We start from the raw sequence: 24,357 nt of genomic DNA, 5'->3' as shown, positions 1-24,357 counted from the left end.
ACGGGTTTACCCCACGATTTTACAAGACATTCGCTGCCCAACCGACCTGCTTCTGGCCCAAGCTTTTAATGTTATCGACAATCTGAAAGTACCTTCATCAGCTTTTTTGTCCACCAATATTTCGGTTCTCCCTAAGCCGGGTAATGACCCTTCTCTTTGAGGTAGCTATCGTACAATTTCTCTACTTAATCTAGACGCTAAGCTCTTTGCTAAACTTCTAGCGAACTGCCTCTCGCCTTTTCTACCAACTTTGATCCACCACGATCAGGTTGGCTTTGTTCCTGTAGTGAAGCTAGGGATAATACTTCTAAAACAATCCATGTTACCCCTTATATTAAGCAGCACGGCTTAAAGGCATGCCTCCTTTCATTTGACGCTGAGATGACGCTCGATCGCGTTGACTGGCATTATCTACGTCCTACGCTAGAACAGATAGGTTTGGGTTTGCGATTCCTTGCTCAGATTATGTCCCTCTATTATGTCTCATCCTTAGGCGTCTGTCCTGGTGAACGGTACGGTTTCTTTGCCCTTCCGTGTATCAAATGGGACTAGACAAGGTTGTCCCCTCTCGCCTCTTCTCTTTCTTTACTAATGGAATATCTTGTGAGAGCTATACGAGCTAATGACTCAGTCTTGGGCATCCTCTGCACATCACAAACTATCCCTGTACGCAGATGACCTTCTAGTTTACGTTCAACAGCCACTTATCTCACTCCCCAGTCTTTTCCACGAATTTGGTTTCTTCAGTAACTTCAAACTAAAACGGAGGCCTTGAATATCTCTTTACCTGACCATGTGTTCGTGAACCTATGCTCTAATTTCTTTTTTCAATGGCAACCAAAGGCTATTATGTACCAGATTAGATTTCTGCCAATCTTAATGCTCTATATTCCCTTATTTACTTGCCTCTGCTTTCACGTATCCGAAAAGATCTGGCTTCATGGGGCAATTTAGCTATACCCTGGTTTGGCCGCATCAACACCCTCAAGATGGATACCTTACCTAAGTTGCTATACGTTTTTCAGACTGTACCGATCGTTGTGCCTAAGAGTTTCTTTCTCTTACTATGCTCTCTTTCGATCAGATTTATTTGGCATCGAGGGTTCTCAAGGCTAAAATATAGGTTACTTACTTACCCGAAACTCGAAGGCGGAGTGGGTCTACCAGACTTTGAGCTATATTGTAGAGCCTCGATACTAGCCCGGATGCTTGGCTGGTTTTCCAGACCCTTCTGTAAAGCTTCTTGTATGATAGAACAAAGTCTATCTCAGGTTGATCTCCGGACTTTCCCATGGGGTTATAGCCATGATTATCTGCATTTTCCTGGCCTGTCCCCATTGACTGTAGCTATACTGAGGTTGTGGTATAAACAAGGCGTCATTGCTCTCTTATCTTCTGATCCCTCTCCCTTATCACCTCTATTTGATAACCCCGCTCTTCCTCAAGGGTTGGGCTCTTCTACTATTGATCCCTTTTATCCGCGTCTAATGGCCTTTAGCTCAGGACTTTATCTCCCCCAATCGGGTCTTCTGCTCCTTCCGGGTGGGCCTAGGGATTGGTTGACCAATTTTGCAAACACTTATACTCTTCCTCCTGCACCCATCGTCCACTCTCTGAGTTTGAGCGGTTGTGCTCCAACTCTGAACTGCCGAGACATGTCCTAGCTTCCCTCTATAAAGTGTTACACAATGCTCTTCATTCCTAATTCCTTTCCTACACCAAGGCTTGGGCTCGAGACCTAGGTAAAGACATCTTGGCAGCAGACTGGTCCACGTCGTTCCACTTCATTCATAAATCGTCCATTTCTTGTTATTCACAGGAAAATAATTTTAAGCTCCTTTTTCGATGGTACAGGGACCCCCTCTCCATACACAAAATTTTTCCTTCTACACCTAATCTCTGCTGGTGCTGTACTAAAGTTGTTTGTACTCAGCTCCATATTTGGTGGGATTGTGATCAAATAAAACCCTTCTGGCGACAGGTTTTTGTTGTATATAACAAGATCTATGGTGAGTCCTTGGCCCCTTTGCCGGAGATTGCTCTCCTCTCTATATTACCGGGCTCACTGGCAGCGCAGAAGAAAATTCTGTTGTGTTTCTTTCTATCCACAGCCCGCCAATTGATACCCCTCTTTTGGAAAACAGCCACTCCCCCGCCTCTTCCGATGTGGGTTTCTGTGCTTAATGATATCATGCGTATGGAGGAAATGCTGGTATGTGCCAATGATACCTATGATAAATTTATGTTACTGTGGACGGTCTGGCTCCATTTCTCCTCCTCTTCGACTCTCTGAGATATATGTGCCCCTGCTGTGTCCTAAGGGAGTTGAACCTTGCTCCCCCGATTCATTTTCATTTTGGAATGCATGCCGATTTAGCCCTGCGGCTCGTGCCTGGGTGCGGGTGGCTGGGTCACTCCGGTGGGATACTGGTGGGGGGCTACCTTGGTTCTGCTTTTTGCCGTTCACATCTCCCGACCCTCTCTCTTCTTATCCTTTACTATTTCTACAACTGGTTTTTCTTTTTTCTCTCCTTTTTATACTTTTTTCTCAGCTTGGGTTTATACTAGTGGTTGTACGTGTTATCTCATTTGGTTTCATACATCTCACCCGGGGATGCTCCCTGGAAACTATGCTTTTTCATACCTCCATTATATGTGTTATTGATCCTTTCATCTTGTTGTTGTATGGAATCATTTTCACTCATCCACATGGATCATCGCTACATCAGTGATATTTTTATGTTAATTTACTTGTACATGTTATCATTATTTCTCATGCTTTGTTCTGTTCAAATTTGATGCAAGATATATTAAAGACAAATTTGTCTTTAAATTTTGTTTGTGTACAGTGGGGGTAGGCAACTTCAAATAGGCAAAGATCTACTTGAACAACATAGGAGAAGTCAAAGATCACTGAGCACAGTGTCGGACAGTGTCACCTCTTCACACCGGATTTAAACCTTTAAGTGCAGTACTACCGTGTCACAATCGGGCGCTTGGCAAGGCAAGTATGGCTTTAAACTATAGAACTAAGCCCTAATTGTAAATCATCATCTTTGGCAAATAACAAATCTGTGCCGGACAAGGGTACATGTCCCTATGCACCATCTGGTCAATTGATGATCTAAAATATAACCTTTATTCAGATATATATAAAATGTATGCTAAGCTGTAATTAATACCTATTGGAGTGGAATGTACTGCACACAACAGTATGACTGGATACCATTACAATTATATACCTTACATCCAAATTGTTAATAACACCAGACCAGATCAAATACCATACTGTTTTAGATGAAGTGACAGCATAAAGAAGACACTTTAGTTTGATCATAAACCTACCAGATGGAATATATAATCTCTATTAAGGAGATAAAGTTATACCATGAACAGAACAGAACTATTTGGATAGAATAATCTGTCTTGCTACAGATATGTAATACGGGTACACTCATCCATGGGCCTTAATGTCAGCCTCTAATGAACAAGCCCCATATATCACCATATCCAGTCAAAAATACTGGAGAGGAGTAAATACCATGTGCATTCAAAAAGTGCTCCCAAAGAAAGACTTGTCTTTACAAGTAGTCCCTCTGCATTGCACTCTGATGCTCTGGGATGGCGGTCAGCAAGCCCTGACCATGATCTACCAGTCACCTGGCCGAGATCTAATGGTAGACCATGATCTACTGGTTTCTGACCCCCAGTATGCAGCGTTGCATGACCATGCAATTGTCAGCAAAAATAACGCAGTGCCAAATAGCAAAAACGGGCTTATCACGAAGCAGGGTAAATCTTCCAGAAGTCAAGTTAAATTCACACTGCGAGTGCATCGCATATATGGGAATGGCCACAATATTATTATTATTATACAGGATTTATATAGTACCAACAGTTTGCTCAGCGCTTTACAATATAACGGGAGACAATACAGCAACAATACAGTTCAATGCAAGAGGGATAGGAGGGCCCTGCTCCTTGGAGCTTACAATCTAGGACAGGGGTCTGCAACCTTTAAGACATAAAGAGCCACTTGGACCCGTTTCCGAAGGGGAAAAAAAGACTGGGAGCCGCAAAACCATTGCAACATTGTATCTTCATAATCACAATCATAGCCTTAGGTCGGTGGTGGGCAACCTTTTTTTTCAACTGAGCCAAATCTCGCCAAAACCACGATTGAAATTTATTTTGAGAGACACATTTTTAAAACTGAAAATTCATCCCCCATAGTAATTCATCCCCCATATAGTAATTCATCCCCCATAGTAATTCATCCCCCATATAGTAATTCATCCCCCATAGTAATTCATCCCCCATATAGTAATTCATCCCCCATAGTAATTCATCCCTCATAGTAATTCATCCCCCATATAGTAATTCATCCCCCACATAGTAATTCATCCCCCATAGTAATTCATCCCCCATATAGTAATTCATCCCCCATATAGTAATTCATCCCCCATAGTAATTCATCCCCCATATAGTAATTCATCCACCATATAGTAATTCATCCCCCCTGTAGTAATTCATCCCCCCCTATGATAATTCATCCCCCATATGGTAATTCATCCCCCATAGTAATTCATCCCCCATATAGTAATTCATCCCCCATATAGTAATTCATCCCCCATAGTAATTCATCCCCCACATAGTAATTCATCCCCCATAGTAATTCATCCCCCATATAGTAATTCATCCCCCATAGTAATTCATCCCCCATATAGTAATTCATCCCCCATATAGTAATTCATCCCCCCTATAGTAATTCATCCCCCCTATAGTAATTCATTCCCCATATTGTGCCAATTCACTTACCTTTGCTCCGCGCGTTCCTCTCGCCGTGTTCCCGCGCCGTTCTAGTCTTAGGGGCGGACTGTGAGAGGAGAGGAGTTCGTCACGCTGCCCCGCCTACATCCTGACAGCCAATGTTTGGAGGAGGGAGGGGAGCGGGCGCCCGGCACATTAAAGAGTGTAAATAGCCGCGGCTTGCCGACCACTGCAGCTACGGCAACCCTATTGCCTGTCACCTGGTGGGCAGTGTGCTCCGGAGCCGCAGCAAAGGTGAAAAAGAGCCGCATGCGGCTCTGGAGCCGCGGTTTGCCGACACCCGATCTAGGAGAACCCAATGTTATTTTACATGTCATGCAAATCAATGCATTCTAAAACACATCTGAGATTTGCACATGTGCGAACCAAGGTATAAAGATTGCCTACCCACTGTCTTTAGTAATACTGCAGACTGTAATAAATAGCAGGGTAAATACGTTTTTTTCTTATCTTTTTTTCCTGGTGGTCACATGATTGCACAGCTCTGGGTCCTAAACGGCTTGGTGAGAGCGGAAAATGGGAGGAGGTCTCTGGACATTGTCAGATGGGGAAATAGTCTCCTCTCCCCAGCCACAGCCACTGAGATCCCAGAGCTGTGCGATCACATGATTGATAATGTTCTGCAGAATTACTATAGGCAATGGGCAGGTAATATTTAACACATCATTTACAATAGGTTGCTAGGATGTTAGGTAAATTGAGTATGTGTTCGTTTTGGCTTCTCTGTAATCATTGGAGCAGATGTTGATTTCTTTTGGTTGTTCTGGATTTTAAAGGCTGCAGGTTTGATTGCTCTCCCTTGTCTTCTAGGAATAGAGCAAGGCAAATGGACAACATGAATATTTATTGTGCTACTGCCAGTCCTTTGGGAAGTGTGACCAAAAAGTGACCTGAGGAGCACATGAATAATCTGAGCTTTAGAGCAGCAGTGTATTCCTGTTGAAAGGATTCCACCTGTTTAGATAGGGGGTGGAAACCCCCTACCACAAGCCGTTCTGCTGGTTCAAATTGCTGTTCATCGAGGTCATGGTTGTGCAGATCCACGGGCCTACATCTGAAAGTTTCTCTAACACCCCAAAACATCACCTTAGGACCCAGTCTACATAGCCTCACTGGAATGCACCTGAATCTGAATGGGCAACTGATCCCTTGGCCTAATGAGTTCTACTCTGCTACTCATACCTCTACCCTTCTCATAGGAAAACCATCCTCTGAAATGGGGCCACATATTTCCCTTCCTGAGCGGTTCATACCTCTGGTCTTCTCTTATCTCTCATGGGAGGATGGTACATTGCGCTGGGCTGAAGATCTGTTTTGAAGTTTTAAACATAGAGAAGTGGGTCCTGCACTTTCTGTTAGTGTTTCTGGTGTACCCCATACTACCCTACACCCAATGAAAGTTACCTAAAATAATACCATAAAAAAAGCTATCCCCTAAACTGCCCTTTGTGTCAGTGTGCCTGAACTGTACTCTGAGTTAGCTGGCAGTGAGGGAACACTTTGGCAGTCATCATCAGTGCTAGGAGTGTACAGTAATTGTGCCTTTGACCATCATCAACCTAGCTTTTACCTTTTACAGTGAGCAATATGCATTTTATAAAAGAAATGTACAGTCAGGTCCATTAATATTGGGACATCGACACAATTCTAACATTTTTGGCTCTATACACCACCACAATGGATTTGAAATGAAAAAAACAAGATGTGCTTTAACTGTAGACTGTCAGCTTTAATTTGAGGGTATTTACATCCAAATCAGGTGAACTGTGTAGGAATTACAACAGTTTGCATATGTGCCTCCCACTTGTTAAGGGACCAAAAGTAATGGGACAATTGGCTTCTCAGCTGTTCCATGGCCAGGTGTGTGTTATTCCCTCATTATCCCAATTACAATGAGCAGATAAAAGGTCCAGAGTTCATTTCAAGTGTGCTATTTGCATTTGGAATCTGTTGCTGTCAACTCTCAAGATGCGATCCAAAGAGCTGTCACTATCAGTGAAGCAAGCCATCATTAGGCTGAAAAAACAAAACAAACCCATCAGAGAGATAGCAAAAACATTAGGCGTGGCCAAAACAACTGTTTGGAACATTCTTAAAAAGAAGGAACGCACCGGTGAGCTCAGCAACACCAAAAGACCCGGAAGACCATGGAAAACAACTGTGGTGGATGACCAAAGAATTCTTTCCCTGGTGAAGAAAACACCCTTCACAACAGTTGGCCAGATCAAGAGCACTCTCCAGGAGGTAGGTGTATGTGTGTCAAAGTCAACAATCAAGAGAAGACTTCACCAGACTGAATACGGAGGGTTCACCACAAGATGTAAACCATTGGTGAGCCTCAAAAACAGGAAGGCCAGATTAGAGTTTGCCAAACGACATCTAAAAAAGCCTTCACAGTTCTGGAACAACATCCTATGGACAGATGAGACCGAGATCAACTTGTACCAGAGTGATGGGAAGAGAAGAGAATGGAGAAGGAAAGGAACTGCTCATGATCCTAAGCATACCACCTCATCAGTGAAGCATGGTGGTGGTAGTGTCATGGCGTGGGCATGTATGGCTGCCAATGGAACTGGTTCTCTTGTGTTTATTGATGATGTGGCTGCTGACAAAAGCAGCAGGATGAATTCTGAAGTGTTTCGGGAATATTATCTGCTCATATTCAGCCAAATGCTTCACAACTCATTGGACGCCGCTTCACAGTGCAGATGGACAATGACCCAAAGCATACTGCAAAAGCAACCAAAGAGTTTTTTAAGGGAAAGAAGTGGAATGTTATGCAATGGCCAAGTCAATCACCTGACCTGAATTCGATTGAGCATGCATTTGACTTGCTGAAGACAAACCTGAAGGGAAAATGCCCCAAGAACAAGCAGGAACTGAAGACAGTTGCAGTAGAGGCCTGGCAGAGCATCACCAGGGATGAAACCCAGCGTCTGGTGATGTCTATGCATTCCAGACTTCAGGCTGTAATTGACTGCAAAGGATTTGCAACCAAGTATTAAAAAGTGAAAGTTTGATTTATGATTATTATTCTGTCCCATTACTTTTGGTCCCTTAACAAGCGGGAGGTACATATGTAAACTGTTGTAATTCCTACACCGTTCACCTGATTTGGATGTAAATACCCTCAAATTAAAGCTGACAGTCTGCAGTTAAAGAACATCTTGTTTGTTTCATTTCAAATCCATTGTGGTGGTGTATAGAGCTAAAAATGTTAGAATTGTGTCGATGTCCCAATATTTATGGACCTGACTGTATTTCACCTATTTTTTTAATGTATCTGGAAAGCTGGATTTCTCCTGCACTTTGCTAGAAAGTGGTGTAGGATCACAGCAAAGCTTTTACATCATTTCCCTAAGCTCCTCAAAATAGAGCAATAGGTTGTCAAGCTAAAGGGCTAAAAAGAGAGTTAGCATGGCTCTTTAGTACTATCAGAGGTGCCAGCTCTCAAGGTGTCAAGGAACTGATAGATCCTAGTCTTATTGGTAGGGTTGGGCTTGATGTTCGAGTAAAACACAAGTTTGATGGTGAACACACAAATGGTAAAGGCGTTTGGCAGGCTGTTCTGCCATGCCCCACAATGCACTGCTCCCTGACAGTGCATTGTGATTGGCCAAAGCAATGCACCTGACCACAGGTCAGGTGCAATGATTTGGTCAATCACAGTGCATGATGATGTCACAAGGGGGCAGGGCCACCCCGTTATGTCAACCGGGTGACCCCACTGCTTGTGACATCATCACATTATTTAGGAACTGTCAGGCCAGCGCAGCTGTCAGACAGCGGAAGCCAGTGCTGAGAGTGGAGCGTTTCTTTTCTTTTTTCGGGTCGGCGGTGGTGGTGTGCATCCTCAATCATGTTGGATCTATTTTGGGGGACATTTTTAAAATTTTTATTTTTAATAAAAGACTTGTCAAAGACTGTCTTTTGTCATTTTTTACACTACACTTATTTTTGTGAATGAGTAGCGGTACCATGTAACCCATACTCATCCACAGACCCCCACAACTACCAGCCATGGTTGTGGGGAAGAGGCCCTTGTCCCCATCAACATGGGGAAAAGCTGCTTTGGGGGGGCCCCAAAGCACCCCCCCATGTTTAGAGCATGTGGCCTGGTATGGTTCAGGAGGGGGTGTGTTTGATCATCCCCCCATTTTCTGGCCTGCTGGGCTGCATACTCAGATAAGGGTCCAGTATGGATTTGTTTTTAATTTTGGCATGGTAGTTCCCCTCAAAACCCATACCAGACCTAAAGGGCTTGGTATGGATGGGGAACGACCCCACGCTGTTTTTTTTTCTTCTTTTAATTTGCCGACAATTTTTTTTTTCTTTCAGCTGTCAGAGGGGAATTCTGCTGACAGCTGAAAAATTAAAGGTTTTCACTACTAAAATTACACATGACTTAATAATATAACTCATGCAATATTTTAGTAGCTGTGTGGTATCTTACTGCTTACTTGGATGCTGTAAGATACCGCTGAGTGAATTGTCCCGGTTCAAAGTTCACTGTTGAACTTCCAATTGGTTCGAATGCAGACCGAACAGGGGGGTATTTAGACCATCACTACTTATTGGTATGGACAGCCTACATCGCATCACAGCCTACATTGCATATTTGATTTTATATGCAATGTAGGCTTTAGCTTGACAACCCATTGCTCTATCCGGAGAATCTTAGGGAAATGTGATTTTATAGTTTGACCACAGTTGTATTTGAGGTTATTTAAGATGCAAGCTTTTGGGCCCTTTCACTCCACTCAACACCAGGGGCGGACTGACAACTCATGGGGCCCCCGGGCAATAGAGGATCATGGGGACCCTTTGTCCTTGCCCAAACTCAAAAAAGCCTATGAAAAAGGTACCAGGGGCATCTCCTGGGGCCCCCTACTGACCCCGGGCCCTCGGGCAGTGCCCGAGTTTCCAAATGGTCAGTCTGCCCCTGCTCAACACTCACTTCCACTGCATCCTAAAAAGAGGTCATATGCTCTGCTATAACTGAAAGCACCAGGTATGAATTATGCCAGATCATGTGCCATCCAAAATCTGGTGTGAGAACTCACAATTTCCATACAATACCTCTAGCTGGAAGGCACTGGTGATGTACCCTTCCAAGGGAGTTCCTGTAAGGCCCTGGCTATGTCAGTAGTGCCTCAATGTATCAAAAAGTGAAAAATCATTAAGGGCTAGTTCACACCTGAATTGCACATTTACGCATGCCACATTCCCACGGGATTCCTGTATGATGCAATTTTGCAGTCCATTCATTTGAATGGGCTGCATATCGCACCAGAACACAGAAAAAGTAGTGCTTGCAGTACCGGTACAATGCATGCAGTACCATGTGATTTGGTGCCCGAAAACGCACTATGTTTGCTATCTGCATTTGGGGTGCCGTTAATATTACATTTGCACCCACAGCATATAGCAAGGGCAGTGCAGTCGAACATGGTGTGGAAAATGTGCAACAAATTTTGGTGTGAACAAGTCCCTATTGTAAGAAAAAAATACAGTTTTGATTTTTACATATGACTTACATGTAGGTGGGACCTAAACAGTATACCCGAGAATTGAGTCAACACACATGAATACTTAAATTCTGTTTATGTTGTAGAAATTGAATGGTCACAGAAATAAGGCAGTTTACAGCAATGGCACCACACATGTTGCAGGTCATACATTTTTTTAGGCAGAAGAGGGTAACGTTTATTCACAGGGCACTTTCCAATAGTAATATAACATGCACTTACAGACCACAGAATGAATGAGGAGCACTTCCCCCAGAGGAGGGGAAGTGGGAGACTGTTCTGAGAACTTGACAGAGGAGACACTCTGTGATAGGAAATCTATTTTTCCTGCCTTAGAGCAGTAATAAGCCATACATAAAAGAAAAAAAAAATCCCCTGCAAAATAATGTCATAATGTGCTAGTAGGCATTGCATACTAGCACATTATGAAGGACTTACCTTAAATCGAAGCCCTCCAGTGCTGCCTTGTCACAGCTGCAGAGGCTTCCATCTTCCCCCGGTCTTCTTTCTGGGTTTGCAAGCTCCGGCTGTCTGACTCGTCGTGCCACGATGACGTCACTCCTGGGCATGCGAGCAGGAATCCTGAGCCACAGCACAGTGCTCTGAAGGAATGGCATGGATATGCCGTTCCTTCAGAGCACATGCACCAGCTCTAAAAAAAGAGCGAATATGTCCTAAACGATGCATGTTTAAGAGATATTAATTTTTTACCTACAGGTAGGTGTTATTATAAGCTTACCTATAGGTAAAAGTATACAAAAGAGTATACTACCACTTTAACAGGTACCACTTCTTAATGCTTCTCCTACTCCTTCCCTATCAAGTGGGCTCTCTGTTGCTATCTTACTCCCACAATGAGGGCACACCAAATGATGTACAATTTCCCATTTAGGGATTTCTTCGTCAAGCTGGTGGCCCAAATCCCGTGGGGTTTCAGTATCCCTCCAGAGGATTTACCCCCCTTCCTGACCAGGCCATTTTTTGTGATACGGTGCTGCGTTACTTTAACTGACAATTGCGCCGTCATGCAATGCTCTACATAAATGAAATTTATGTCCTTTTTTCTCCATAAATAGAGCTTTCTTTTGGTGGTATGATCACCTCTGCATTTTAAATTTTTTGCACTATTAATAAAAAAAGACCAACAATTTTGAAAAAAAAACAGTATTTTTGACTTTTTGCTATAAATATAACCAGTAAAAAAATTTAAAAAATCAAATTTTTTCATAAATTTAGGCCAAGATGTATTTTGCTACATGTCTTTGATAAAAACAAAATCTCAATATATGTAAATTAATTGGTTTATGTGAACGTTATAGCGTCTACAAATGGCGGTATACAGTATATACTGGAATATATTGTTTTTAATTTTTTTTATACTAGTAATGGCAGCGATCAGCGACTTATAGCGGGACTGTGGGACTGCGGTGGGCATTCTGACACTGGGAGGGAACTAACTAACTGCCACTGACATCCCCACTGACACTAATACAGTTGTAAGTGCTAATAAAAAGCACCGACACTGTACTAATAACACTGGGCAGGAAGGGGTTAACATCTGGGGTGATCAAAGGGTTAACTGTGTGCAGTTTTACATTATGTGCTGTGTGTGTTTTACTAGGGATGCATGCTGCTTTGTATTTCTCTGCTGTGCCTGACATGCAAATCACTTATATACTGTATGCATGATTTTGCGCAGCCCTGCCGCCCTGTAGCAGTGGTTCTACTATAGGGCGGAGGGAAAGCAGTTGAGAAATGCCATCCTCCCCAAGATGGCCACCTGGAGTCCACAGCAGGGAGCAAATTAGTCCTCAATAGTCTCCTGTCAGCCTGAAGAAATGGCACAATGCCACCTTCAGGTTAGTGGATATACTTCAGCCCAACACTGACTACATAGAGATAATTATAGGTCAGCATGCAGCTGCATGTAAGTTAGAACTTTTCAGTAATGGGGGGATGTACACTTTAAAGTGTTTTTAAAGGTAAAAATGGCTCCAATCACACCTACATGTGTGTATTATCACACATGCTCCAACATGAAACAATAGATGCAAAATGGGCACAAAACAGCTGAAAACTCAGAAGTTTCGAGAACATTACAAAAAATATAAAATATACGGTAATCATAATAATTTATATGTTCAATAGCTTCTGGGAACACATTTTCTTTGACCACATCAGACTTTGTTATTTTATTAGGAAATTTTGGGTGATTAATGCACAGAACGGATATTCCCCTCTTATCTACCAATTCTAGCTTTACAGTACTGATAATTTTCTGATCTGAAACCATCTATCACCCACGTTTTTCTCACACTGCGGCTGGTGCTTAGAGATTCAGATTAACCACCCGCGGTATTATGTTCTTAATGAAAATCCCAAATAAAAAAATAATAAATTGTCAAAAAAAGAACTAAATAGGTTACAAGTGGTAAATTGCGTATGGATTTTTTTTCCTGCGGCAGACACTGTAATTTGTCAAGACTGATTAAAATGTTTCACACTTCTTTGTGCATCTTCAGGGAACCTTTTTTGTCTGCATTTTTTCTTATTTACCATAAAACAAACTTGTGCTGGGAAAGGTCAGGTTAGCGGTTGCTCTGTGTATGCCAGTATTTAGAGAATTCTTTTGCCGAAGGTACTATATAAATAAAGCCTGTGGTCAGTGCTGCCCTCTGTCACCCTAGGCATTGGGCCGATGCCCAGGGTGACAGGGTAAATGGAAAAACAAATGCACAAGATTCTAATTTACCTTTAGGGTACATTTAGATGTGTGTCTAAATCTCCCTTGCCTCAGTAATCAGATTGCGCTCCAGAGGATACTGAGAGGAGGCGAGCAAGGACTGCAACACCTCCTCAACGCCTTTTTTAAGTGCCCCAATTGTGCCGCAACCGCATGCATTGCATGCATCTGTGGCACCTCCCCATTAACTTACATGTGTGACATTTGGCGTTTGGGTCAGTTTAGCCATGGTTGTGAAGCAAAGCATCACAGAGGCAACATGTAAACAGTCCCTTCACTGCCTATTGCAACGTTAGGGGGGGTTGTCAGGTGGCAGCAAAAATGCAACTCAATCAAGTATTTTAGCCTTGCCCCCCCAACAGCAAGTTTAAACAAGGCCTTACTGTTTCTTTTTCCCTTACATCCCTACACCACAGTTAAAGAGGAACAGTAAAAGGCACTGTTGAGAAGAGTCATAAGGCTCTCTGTAGTTCATGTACTACACCCTATTGCCTATTCTGCAAGAGCTTGATTGGTGAACTGTGTCAGCCAATTGGTTTTCTGTGCATAAAGTAGACAGCATGCTTGTCAAGGTCCTACCTTTCCTCAGAGCTTGTACATCCCATGTGCTGGCGTCCATCTTGGGTTTCTGCAAAGCATGGTGGGAACCTTTATGCCTTCAGGCCTCTGCGGCTCCTCCTCAGAAGGATGTGGTTCATCACATTTAAGCCTGCTGTCTGCAAGTGCTCTCTGCATTCGTGTCTTGTGTGTTAGTGTTGCTATAGCTCTGTTTATACTCTCGTGGCTCTCCTGGAAACTGACTCGGCTTTTGACCAGACCATTCTCTGTGGTTTCAATTGAGCTGTACCCGGCCTGTGACCTGTTATTCTTGTCTACCGTTCTGTACCGTTTGTCCCGTTGTTATCGACCCGGCCTGCCCGACTACGCTTTGTCTGATCTGGTTCCTACCAGCTACACACCATTGGCGGCGGCCATTACTGCAGCTGGGGTGTCTCGGGGGCTGCGACCTGGTTCCTGGCTGCGTCAAGTCCATCCCCACCATCAGGGGCCCTGGTGAAGGGCAGCCTGGGACATAGACTCTGCGCCCTGAGGGACTCCGGTCTGTTGGTGGTGGTTGTCGTCAGTCGGTGCGTGACCCTGCCACTAGGCCTGCCTGTCCGTTCCACAGCTCCTGCCCTGACAATGCTTCCTCCAGTATTTCTTTGTAAAGTTTATTTTTGTGATACAAATCTCAATGATTGACAACAAAGGGGCCTATTAGAAAGATGATGTCATTCATGTGTGCCTTAGGAGCATAGTCTATAAATGGGGACTCTAGCTATGTTCATGCCTTAGCACGTTGCAGATTAACTGGCTTACTCAAAAGGTCAGGGCAAAGCTGAAATGTAAACAGCCCACCATTCTCAATTCAATTAACCAGAGTCAGATGATTGTAAAATTAATTTAGAAAACTGGTTGCTATGTGCTACTTCACTTTGCTCTTTGCCTTGGGGAAACAGGTTCACTAGGGATGAAGTCTGAAGTCTGAATTGGGCCTGTCTTAAAGAAGATGTCTCTTTTATTAATGTTTTCTGATCCCCAATGGGCAATGTACATACAGTTTGTCCCATCTTCCTATGTGATGTCTAAAACCGGCCATAGATGGATCAAGACTCAGCCGATTCAACAGGGACCAGCTGAGATTCGAACCATCTATGGGCAGGCTGATTGTAGTGAAGTCGTTCCATCAATCAACTTCAGTACAACCAGCCTAATTTTTTTCATACGATCAATGCTCTCGGCTAGAGCCGCAACTAGTGATCATTATTTTTTGCCTGTAGGGAAGGCTTCCCATCAGCAGAACACATTGTTGATAAGGAAATTAATCAATTTTCTTTCCTTCCACTCATGGTGGAAGGAAAGAAAATTGCATAATCTATGGATTGCTTAAGGCTAACCGTGAGCATGGACAGGGCACTGTTCTTCCTTTCTTGGCCACCCAACAATGCAACAAACAAGGAGACAGCTGTTTTGAGAGACAGCACTTTTCTCTATTTTCAAGCACTTGCCACGGACAAGAATCTCATGAGGAATACTAGGGAGGAGGGCTTGTAAGCTAAAATGTTGCTGGAAAGTGGACAAGTGCTTACCGAAAGTGCCATCTGTCAAAGTAGCTATCTCCTTGTTAGCTGCCTTGTCAAACAGCCATGGAGGGAGAAGGGATCTCCTATTTGTCATCACGGCTAGCTTTAGACAACATAGGAGGATGGGGTAAAGTACTTCATGGGAAACAGAACACATTAATAACATTGGAAGTAACACTTCTTCCAAAATCAACATGAGTGGAGTGAAATATAGCTGACCTTTCCTACTGAAAGTACTAGTTTCCTGGCTGTCATGGAGACTGTCTTGATTCAATACTCTTAGTCACTAATAAGAAATTTTGTCTTTGCTATGACTCTATGACATGAAATCCAGAAGGTCGCCTATGAAACTTGCATTCTGAGAAGGACACGTCAACAGGTCTCTAATAAACATATAGCTTCATTTATCATAACTTCTTGGTTGAGGAGACAAAGGTGATAGCAATCATGCTCATATGATAAAGACACGGATGGTCTCTGCAGGGGTTCAACAGTGTCTCCTAGGTACTGATTAATTTGGATACAAGACTACTACTAGATTACTGTTCTGCTTTACTGAAGCTAGTAATAAACATACAGCCAAGCATGGACACCTTCAGCGCCAGTAAATAAATCAGATGAAGAGTGTTCATGTAGGGAAGAGAATAAACTACCAGTGTTTTATTAGGGGCATAAAGTACTCACAACACACTAATCACAAAAATATAGAAAATACTGAAGAATAGGACATCTTTGCTTCCTATTGGATACATGTGGAGGGGGTTACATTTGTAGACAGGTGGGTAGGAGAATGTGGCAGAATTTCAACGGCCATAGAATGTGCATAGGATATCCACCTCAGTCCTTTCATAGCTTCCTCATTCACAACAAGGGACATGGTTGCCCTAAAAGAATTCAATGCTGTGGGTTGAAGAGCATCAAATATCACTCCACTACTCCAGTTTGAATCAACCTAGGGTCTTCCTAAACAGAAAGCATCTGTACATCTCACTTCCATTACAAATGCAGAATATAAGTGGTTAGAGGATGGAGCCATGTATATCATTCCTTTTTTCCCTTAGACCAACTGTGCATCCACAAGTGCTGGTTTTCAGCAAGGTTACCACCAAATATTATAGAGCCATTTATTTCAAACTGCCTACAGCTGCTTCATACTTATTGACCATAATCACTAGCCAAACAGCTGTAGGCAGTTTGGAATAAATAGTTGTAAACTGAATAACTATAAGATGCCAGGCTGAAACTAAGAAAAAAATTCTTTGGGCAAGAGGTTGCCAAAAAAGTAAGGGAAAAAAATACACAAGTTGGGCTTTAAATGGGACCAGAATTCAAAAAGTGAAAATTTACTATGTTATACAGAGCATTTAGGAATGTTAATTTTACCTAAACAATACACATTGTTTTGAATCCCTCCCTTCACTTCTTGGTATATGAGTGTGCCTAGTCTTATGAGATTTGGAGTGAGATTTTGTGATGTCATTAGTATGCTGTTCACTGTCTTCCTCTACCAGGATGGCCACCACATAGAGACACAGTGCAGGACAAGACATGATAAATCAGTAATTGGGAAATAGGAACCAGTAGTTAATACTGGTGATTAGTCCTTTGTTTTCTCCATGCCTTTTTGGGTGACACAGCTTCCAGAGTTTAATTCTCTACGGCAAACCTATGCAGAAAGTTTGAATCCTAAGTGATACCCGTTATTAGATAAGTGTCAGGACCTTGATCGCCTGCTAGAGGCACTGTGGTTCCCTAGGAGGTGGGTTTTAGTTCCAGCGTTTCCCAATTGACGTTTCTCAACAGCCAGCAGATCCAAGTAATCAGTTTCCACCTAATGCTGGCTGCTGGAACTGTATTTAGTTCCTCTTCTACTGTTCCCTTGTGATTCAGTGTTTTGCCTGGAAGCCTGACAGCCAGATTCCATGGGAGGTGGGTAGTAGTTCCAGTGTTTACCAGCAGATGTCTGCCAGCAGATTCCAGTAATCAGTCTCTACCTGATGCTGGCTGCTGGGAGGGTATTTAGTTCCTCTTTTACTATTCCCTTGAGATTCAGTGTTTTGCCAGGAAGCCTGACAGCCAGATGCATGCTTGCTGTTAAATCCCGAGCTCGATCCTGCTGCTACCTTGCACCTATATCTTGCTTCTGTCTTGTACCCTGCTGTTTTGTACCTGCTTCCCTTGTTCCTGATGCTATTCCTTGTTCCCTCATTTCTTGCATCTCCAGTATTCCCTGTGATCTGTGTTACTCAGTGTTTGTACTGTATTTTGTATTGTAGTTAGGTTGTTAGGTATGTCACTTTGGTTTATTGTTCACATTTGCTGTGTTTCCTGTTTTCTGGCGTTTGGATAGATTTTAGTTTCACTGTAAATAAACCTCACTTTAAGAATGCACTCTCTGATTTCAGTTTCATAAGTGTAGCTATGCAGATCTGGCCATCCCTGCTGATGATTCCTGACACTAAGTTAGGCTAGTAAAGAAGCAAGCTTTTAGAAACTGTTGGGATCCTTACTCAAAAGTAGTGATGAGTCCAAGCGTATTTGGATACACTAGTCCAAATCCTCCTGAGCTATTATTATTTATTTATTACAGGTACTTATACAGCACCATCAATTTACATATAAATTGTACATTCACATCAGTCCCTACCCTCAAGGAGCTTACAGTATAAAGTCCCTCATATGCATACATACTAGGGCCAATTTAGACAGGAGCCAATTAATCTACCAGCATGTTGTAACGGAACCGGAACCCGACCGCACTTGGGTATATTCCGTTATACCGCAGCTTCCGCTGTTAGGAATGGACTGGCCAGCAATGGTGGGACTCACCTGCCTTTTGATCTGCAGTACCAGGGCTGGCCAGCGGGTGCTCCCAGCAATCAGAGACTCAACCTTTCAGCCAGCTAACACCTGGAACTGATGATGCTGGGGTATTTAAGGGATGGCCAGACCCACAGACTCTGCCTTGGTGTTGTGTTTGTCCTGGGCCCTGTATCTGTCCTGCATCCTGTTTCTGTTCCTTTGCTGACCCTGATCTGAACTGCTGCTGACTTCTCCTGCTCTGATCCTGGCTTGTGACCCTGACCACCCCTCTGTCTGACCCTCTGTACCTCGCTGCTTGCTACCTGCTGAACCTGGCCTGTGACCCCGACCATTCTCTGCTTGCTCCCCCCGTACCTACCTGCCCAATTGATATTGACCCGGCCTGCCTGACGACGCTTGCTTGTATGTACTGTTATCTGTGGGTGGTTGGTTTGGTTTGTTTGCACTGTATTATGTTTAGTATTGCCCTGCGTTTATGTTTGTATGGTTAGTGTTAATAAATTATATTGTTTATCACATTTCTGAAGTCTGCGTTTCCCTGCATCAGTCACACATCTCTGGTCATACCTGGGAGCCCTGACATTACACCAAGGCCAATCCTGACCAGAAGTGGCTGCACAGGGAAGCCATCTTGGCTTGTTGATGGGAAGGATGGATCTGGATGAGGTTGAATATTTATATCTGCTAGTGTTTGATGACAGGGAGTATGCTTATCAGACTCTGAAGGAGTATCCCCGGGATGAACTGCTAGAATGTATACGGCTCGCTCATGTTCTAGTAGATAAGGGCATAGAGTTCTCTGAGGTGCAGCCTTTGATTGAAGTTTGTGCTGAATTGGTTTCATCTGGTTCCCCCGAATGCAGGGATGAATTTTTGCCACCATTTAGTGCAGACCAGGTAGAGTCCCTGGTGTGGTTATTAGAGGATGATGTGGGTTACTTTCTGGAGCGTTATTCCACATGTTCACCACAGGTACTAAGAGACTGTATAAACGCAGTGCAGTCATTGACCAGACAGGCTTTGTGTAAGCTCAGCTTTGTTCAACCCATACTGCAGACATGGACAGATTTGTTGCACCCAGCCTCAGTCAGCTTACAAAGACCCAGTTCTGCTTCTAATCTATTTCCTCAAAACTCTATTCCTGCATTCCCAACAGCTCCTCCTGCCCTGCTATCTACCGCATGTCAGTACCCTGTTCCCACTCGCTGCACCTATCCTGCCTTTAACCCTGTAAAAGAGCCCTCTGTAGCAACCGCTCCCTCTCCTGTTCCATCCTCCAGTTCTTCTCTGTCTCCAGCTGCTCCATTCGTTTGCAGACCTGCGTTTACTTGCAGTGCTCCAGTAGTTAAAACCAGAAAAAAGCGAAAATTCTTTCCAACCAATACCATCCTGCCAGTATCCAAACCGGTGAGCCTGCCTTCCGTGGTTCAGCCTGAAGCCTCTCTTCAGCCTGATGCCGGTACGCAGCCTGATGCCTCTCTTCAGCCTGAAGCCTCTACTCGGCCTGAAGCCTCTACTCGGCCTGAAGCCTCTACTCGGCCTGAAGCCTCTACTCGGCCTGATGCCTCTACTCGGCCTGAAGCCTCTACTCGGCCTGAAGCCTCTACTCGGCCTGAAGCCTCTACTCGGCCTGATGCCTCTACTCGGCCTGAAGCCTCTACTCGGCCTGAAGCCTCTACTCGGCCTGAAGCCTCTACTCGGCCTGATGCCTCTACCCAGCATGATGAACTGATCCAGCCTGACGATCCTATTAGGCCAGTTGACTCGATGCCCGCTGTTGATCCAGATGATCCGGTACCTGATCCGGTGCCCGCTGTCGAGCCAAATGACCTGATGCCTGGTGACCCAGTGCCCGCTGTCATACCTGGTGACCCGATGCCCGCTGTCGAGCCAGACAATCCGGTACCTGATGACCCGGTGCTCACTGTCGTGCCTGTTGACTCGGAGCCCACTGCCTTGCCAGATGACGCGGTGCCCGCTGTCAAGCCAAATGACCTGATGCCTGGTGACCCAGTGCCCGCTGTCCAGCCAGACGATCCAATGTCTGACCCAGTGCCCGCGGTCATACCAGTTGACTCGGAGCCCACTGCCTTGCCAGATGACGCGGTGCCCGCTGTCGAGCCAGACAATCCGGTACCTGATGACCCGGTGCTCACTGTCGTGCCTGTTGACTCGGAGCCCACTGCCTTGCCAGATGACGCGGTGCCCGCTGTCAAGCCAAATTACCTGATGCCTGGTGACCCAGTGCCCGCTGTCCAGCCAGACGATCCAATGTCTGACCCAGTGCCCGCGGTCATACCAGTTGACTCGGAGCCCACTGCCTTGCCAGATGACGCGGTGCCCGCTGTCGAGCCAAATGACCTGATGCCTGGTGACCCGATGACCGCTGTCCAGCCAGACGATCCAATGTCTGACCCAGTGCCAGCGGTCATCCCAGTTGACTCGGACCCCACGGTTGTGCCTGGTGACTCGGTGCCCGCCGCCCCGCCTGGGGGCCTGAGACCTGTCGTTCCGCCTGGGGGTCCGGCACCCGCCACTCCGCCTGAGGGTCCGAGACCTGTCGCTCCGCCTGGGGGTCCGGCGCCCGCCGCTCCGCTTGAGGGCCCGAGACCTGTCGCTCCGCCTGGGGGTCCGGCGCCCGCCGCTCCGCTTGAGGGCCCGAGACCTGTCGCTCCGCCTGGGGGTCCGGCGCCCGCCGCTCCGCCTGAGGGCCCGAGACCCGTCGCTCCATCTGGGGGTCCGGCGCCCGCCGCTCCGCCTGAGGGTCCGAGACCTGTTGCTCCGCCTGGGGGTCCGGCGCCCGCCGCTCCGCCTGAGGGCCCGAGACCTGTCGCTCCATCTGGGGGTCCGGCGCCCGCCGCTCCGCCTGAGGGTCCGAGACCTGTCGCTCCGCCTGGGGGTCCGGCGCCCGCCGCTCCGCTTGAGGGCCCGAGACCTGTCGCTCCGCCTGGGGGTCCGGCGCCCGCCGCTCCGCCTGAGGGCCCGAGACCTGTCGCTCCTCCTGGGGCTCCGGCGCCCGCCGCTCCGCCTGAGGGCCCGAGACCTGTCGCTCCTCCTGGGGGTCCGGCGCCCGCCGCTCCGCCTGAGGGCCCGAGACCTGTCGCTCCTCCTGGGGGTCCGGCGCCCGCCGCTCCGCCTGAGGGCCCGAGACCTGTCGCTCCGCCTGGGGGTCCGGCGCCCGCCGCTCCGCCTGAGGGCCCGAGACCTGTCGCTCCATCTGGGGGTCCGGCGCCCGCCGCTCCGCCTGAGGGCCCGAGACCTGTCGCTCCGCCTGGGGGTCCGGCGCCCGCCGCCCCGCCTGGGGGCACGATGCCCGTCGCCCCGCCTGGGGGCACGATGCCCGTCGCCCCGCCTGGGGGCACGATCCCCGTCGCCCCGCCTGGGGGCACGATGCCTGTCGCCCCGCCTGGGGGCACGATGCCTGTCGCCCCGCCTGGGGGCACGATGCCTGTCGCCCCGCCTGGGGGCACGATGCCCGTCGCCCCGCCTGGGGGCACGATGCCCGTCGCCCCGCCTGGGGGCACGATGCCCGTCGCCCCGATGCCTGTCGCCCCGCCTGGGGGCCCGATGCCTGTCGCCCCGCCTGGGGGCCCGATGCCTGTCGCCCCGCCTGGGGGCCCGATGCCTGTCGCCCCGCCTGGGGGCCCGGTGCCTGCTGCTCCGCCCGGGGGCCCGGTGCCTGCTGCTCCGCCCGGGGGCCCGGTGCCTGCTGCTCCGCCCGGGGGCCCGATGCATGTCGCCCCGCCCGGGGGCCCGGTGCCTGCTGCTCCGCCCGGGGGCCCGGTGCCTGCTACTCCGCCCGGGGGCCCGATGCATGTCGCCCCGCCCGGGGGCCCGGTGCCTGCTGCTCCGCCCGGGGGCCCGGTGCCTGCTGCTCCGCCCGGGGGCCCGGTGCCTGCTGCTCCGCCCGGGGGCCCGGTGCCTGCTGCTCCGCCCGGGGGCCCGCTGCCTGCTGCTCCGCCTGGTGGCCCGCTGCCTGCTGCTTCGCCTGGTAAACCGATGTGCCTCTGCCCGGAGTCCTGCCCGATGTGCCTCTGCCCGGAGTCCTGCCCGATGTGCCTCTGCCCGGAGTCCTGCCCGATGTGCCTCTGCCCGGAGTCCTGCCCGATGTGCCTCTGCCCGGAGTCCTGCCCGATGTGCCTCTGCCCGGAGTCCTGCCCGATGTGCCTCTGCCTGGTGTGCCTCTGCCTGGTGTGCCTCTGCTCGATGTGCCTCTGCCCGGTGTGCCTCTGCCCGGTGTGCCTCTGCTCGATGTGCCTCTGCCCGGAGTGCTGCCCGATGTGCCTCTGCCCGGAGTGCTGCCCGATGTGCCTCTGCCCGGAGTGCTGCCCGATGTGCCTCTGCCCGGAGTGCTGCCCGATGTGCCTCTGCCCGGAGTGCTGCCCGATGTGCCTCTGCCCGGAGTGCTGCCCGATGTGCCTCTGCCCGGAGTGCTGCCCGATGTGCCTCTGCCCGGAGTGCTGCCTGATGTGCCTCTGCCTGATGTGCCTCTGCTCGATGTGCCTCTGCCCGGTGTGCCTCTGCTCGATGTGCCTCTGCCCGGTGTGCCTCTGCTCGATGTGCCTCTGCCCGGTGTGCCTCTGCTCGATGTGCCTCTGCCCGATGTGCCTCTGCCCGGTGTGCCTCTGCCCGGTGTGCCTCTGCCCGGTGTGCCTCTGCTCGATGTGCCTCTGCCCGGAGTCCAGCCCGGTGTGCCTCTGCCCGGAGTCCAGCCCGGTGTGCCTCTGCCCGGAGTCCAGCCCGGTGTGCCGCTGCCCGGAGTCCTGCCCGGTGTGCCAGTCTTTGATATCCCGCCAGTTACCAGACCCGGGCGGTGGAACATTTTGCCCAGCTAGGACTGTTTGGAGCGTCCTGAGGCCGCTCCTTGGGGGGGGGGTACTGTTAGGAATGGACTGGCCAGCAATGGTGGAACTCACCTGCCTTTTGATCTGCAGTACCAGGGCTGGCCAGCGGGTGCTCCCAGCAATCAGAGACTCAACCTTTCAGCCAGCTAACACCTGGAACTGATGATGCTGGGGTATTTAAGGGATGGCCAGACCCACAGACTCTGCCTTGGTGTTGTGTTTGTCCTGGGCCCTGTATCTGTCCTGCATCCTGTTTCTGTTCCTTTGCTGACCCTGATCTGAACTGCTGCTGACTTCTCCTGCTCTGATCCTGGCTTGTGACCCTGACCACCCCTCTGTCTGACCCTCTGTACCTCGCTGCTTGCTACCTGCTGAACCTGGCCTGTGACCCCGACCATTCTCTGCTTGCTCCCCCCGTACCTACCTGCCCAATTGATATTGACCCGGCCTGCCTGACGACGCTTGCTTGTATGTACTGTTATCTGTGGGTGGTTGGTTTGGTTTGTTTGCACTGTATTATGTTTAGTATTGCCCTGCGTTTATGTTTGTATGGTTAGTGTTAATAAATTATATTGTTTATCACATTTCTGAAGTCTGCGTTTCCCTGCATCAGTCACACATCTCTGGTCATACCTGGGAGCCCTGACATCCGCTGTCCGAACACCATCCATGGACCACACCCTTGAAATCCCTCAGGAAACAGACAGCACCCAGCTCTTCTTAATACACGAAGCCAACTACTTTTATTGTACACAAACAACATGTTTTATACAGAGGGCGGGGAAAGACAACCAGTGACAGGAAACACATCATCAGCCCACCCTATCAGTGGGAAGGGCTACAGTATAGGCAGGAAACACCTCATCACCCCTCCCCATCCAACCAAGACACAGAACAATGGGATGAAACACATGGTAAAGGACATTGACCAACCCCCACACCAATACACAAACAGTACATCCCATAATAGTTGGCTGGACAGGAAGACACAGCACAATGGGGGGTAGCACATGGCAAACAGAGAATGGACAGCCATGTGGCCGAGAACAAAGGAACACACACTATACACAAGACTCAGACATTCACATACACACCCTGTACCCCTTAACAGGCACAGGGTGCCTTAAACATAATTGGAATTTGGGAAGATGACACAGAGGTCCCCCCACCCAAAGTCACTCCCGTCACACATGTCTTTTGGAGTGTGAAACTAAAGTACGCAGAGGAAACCCACGTGGCATGGCTGGGATTTGAACCAACAACCCTAGTGCTACTAGGCAGAAGTGCTAACCTCTTAGCCCCTGCGCTGCCCACAATAGAGAACTATCACTGCAGACCTCTAATCATAAGTGGCTTGTATACACGTGTCTTCAAAGTGAGGAATGCCTCAGCCACTTATGATTGGTGGTCTATGGTGATAGACTAGGTTTCGGGCTAGTATCCAAGCACACCTAAGCTCATCCCTG

General features: G+C 47.7%; 1 long non-coding RNA gene across 1 annotated transcript in view; it reads right to left on the bottom strand.

The window, feature by feature from the left end:
• Window positions 1–10,899, bottom strand: part of LOC149470840 (uncharacterized) — a 146,381-nt gene extending 135,482 nt beyond the window's left edge. The window contains exon 1 of the long non-coding RNA XR_016307819.1: window positions 10,797–10,899. This is a non-coding gene — a long non-coding RNA (uncharacterized LOC149470840). The remainder of the gene's footprint in view (window positions 1–10,796) is intronic.
• Between the last annotated feature and the right edge of the window lie 13,458 nt (window positions 10,900–24,357).

This window comes from Staurois parvus, unplaced genomic scaffold (assembly GCF_062004578.1).
Source record: "Staurois parvus isolate SC_StPar_1 unplaced genomic scaffold, SC_StPar_1.0 ptg000030l, whole genome shotgun sequence".
NCBI lineage: Eukaryota > Metazoa > Chordata > Amphibia > Anura > Ranidae > Staurois > Staurois parvus.
Note: the sequence above shows the minus strand (reverse complement) of the source record. Positions and strands in the feature narration are given on the sequence as shown.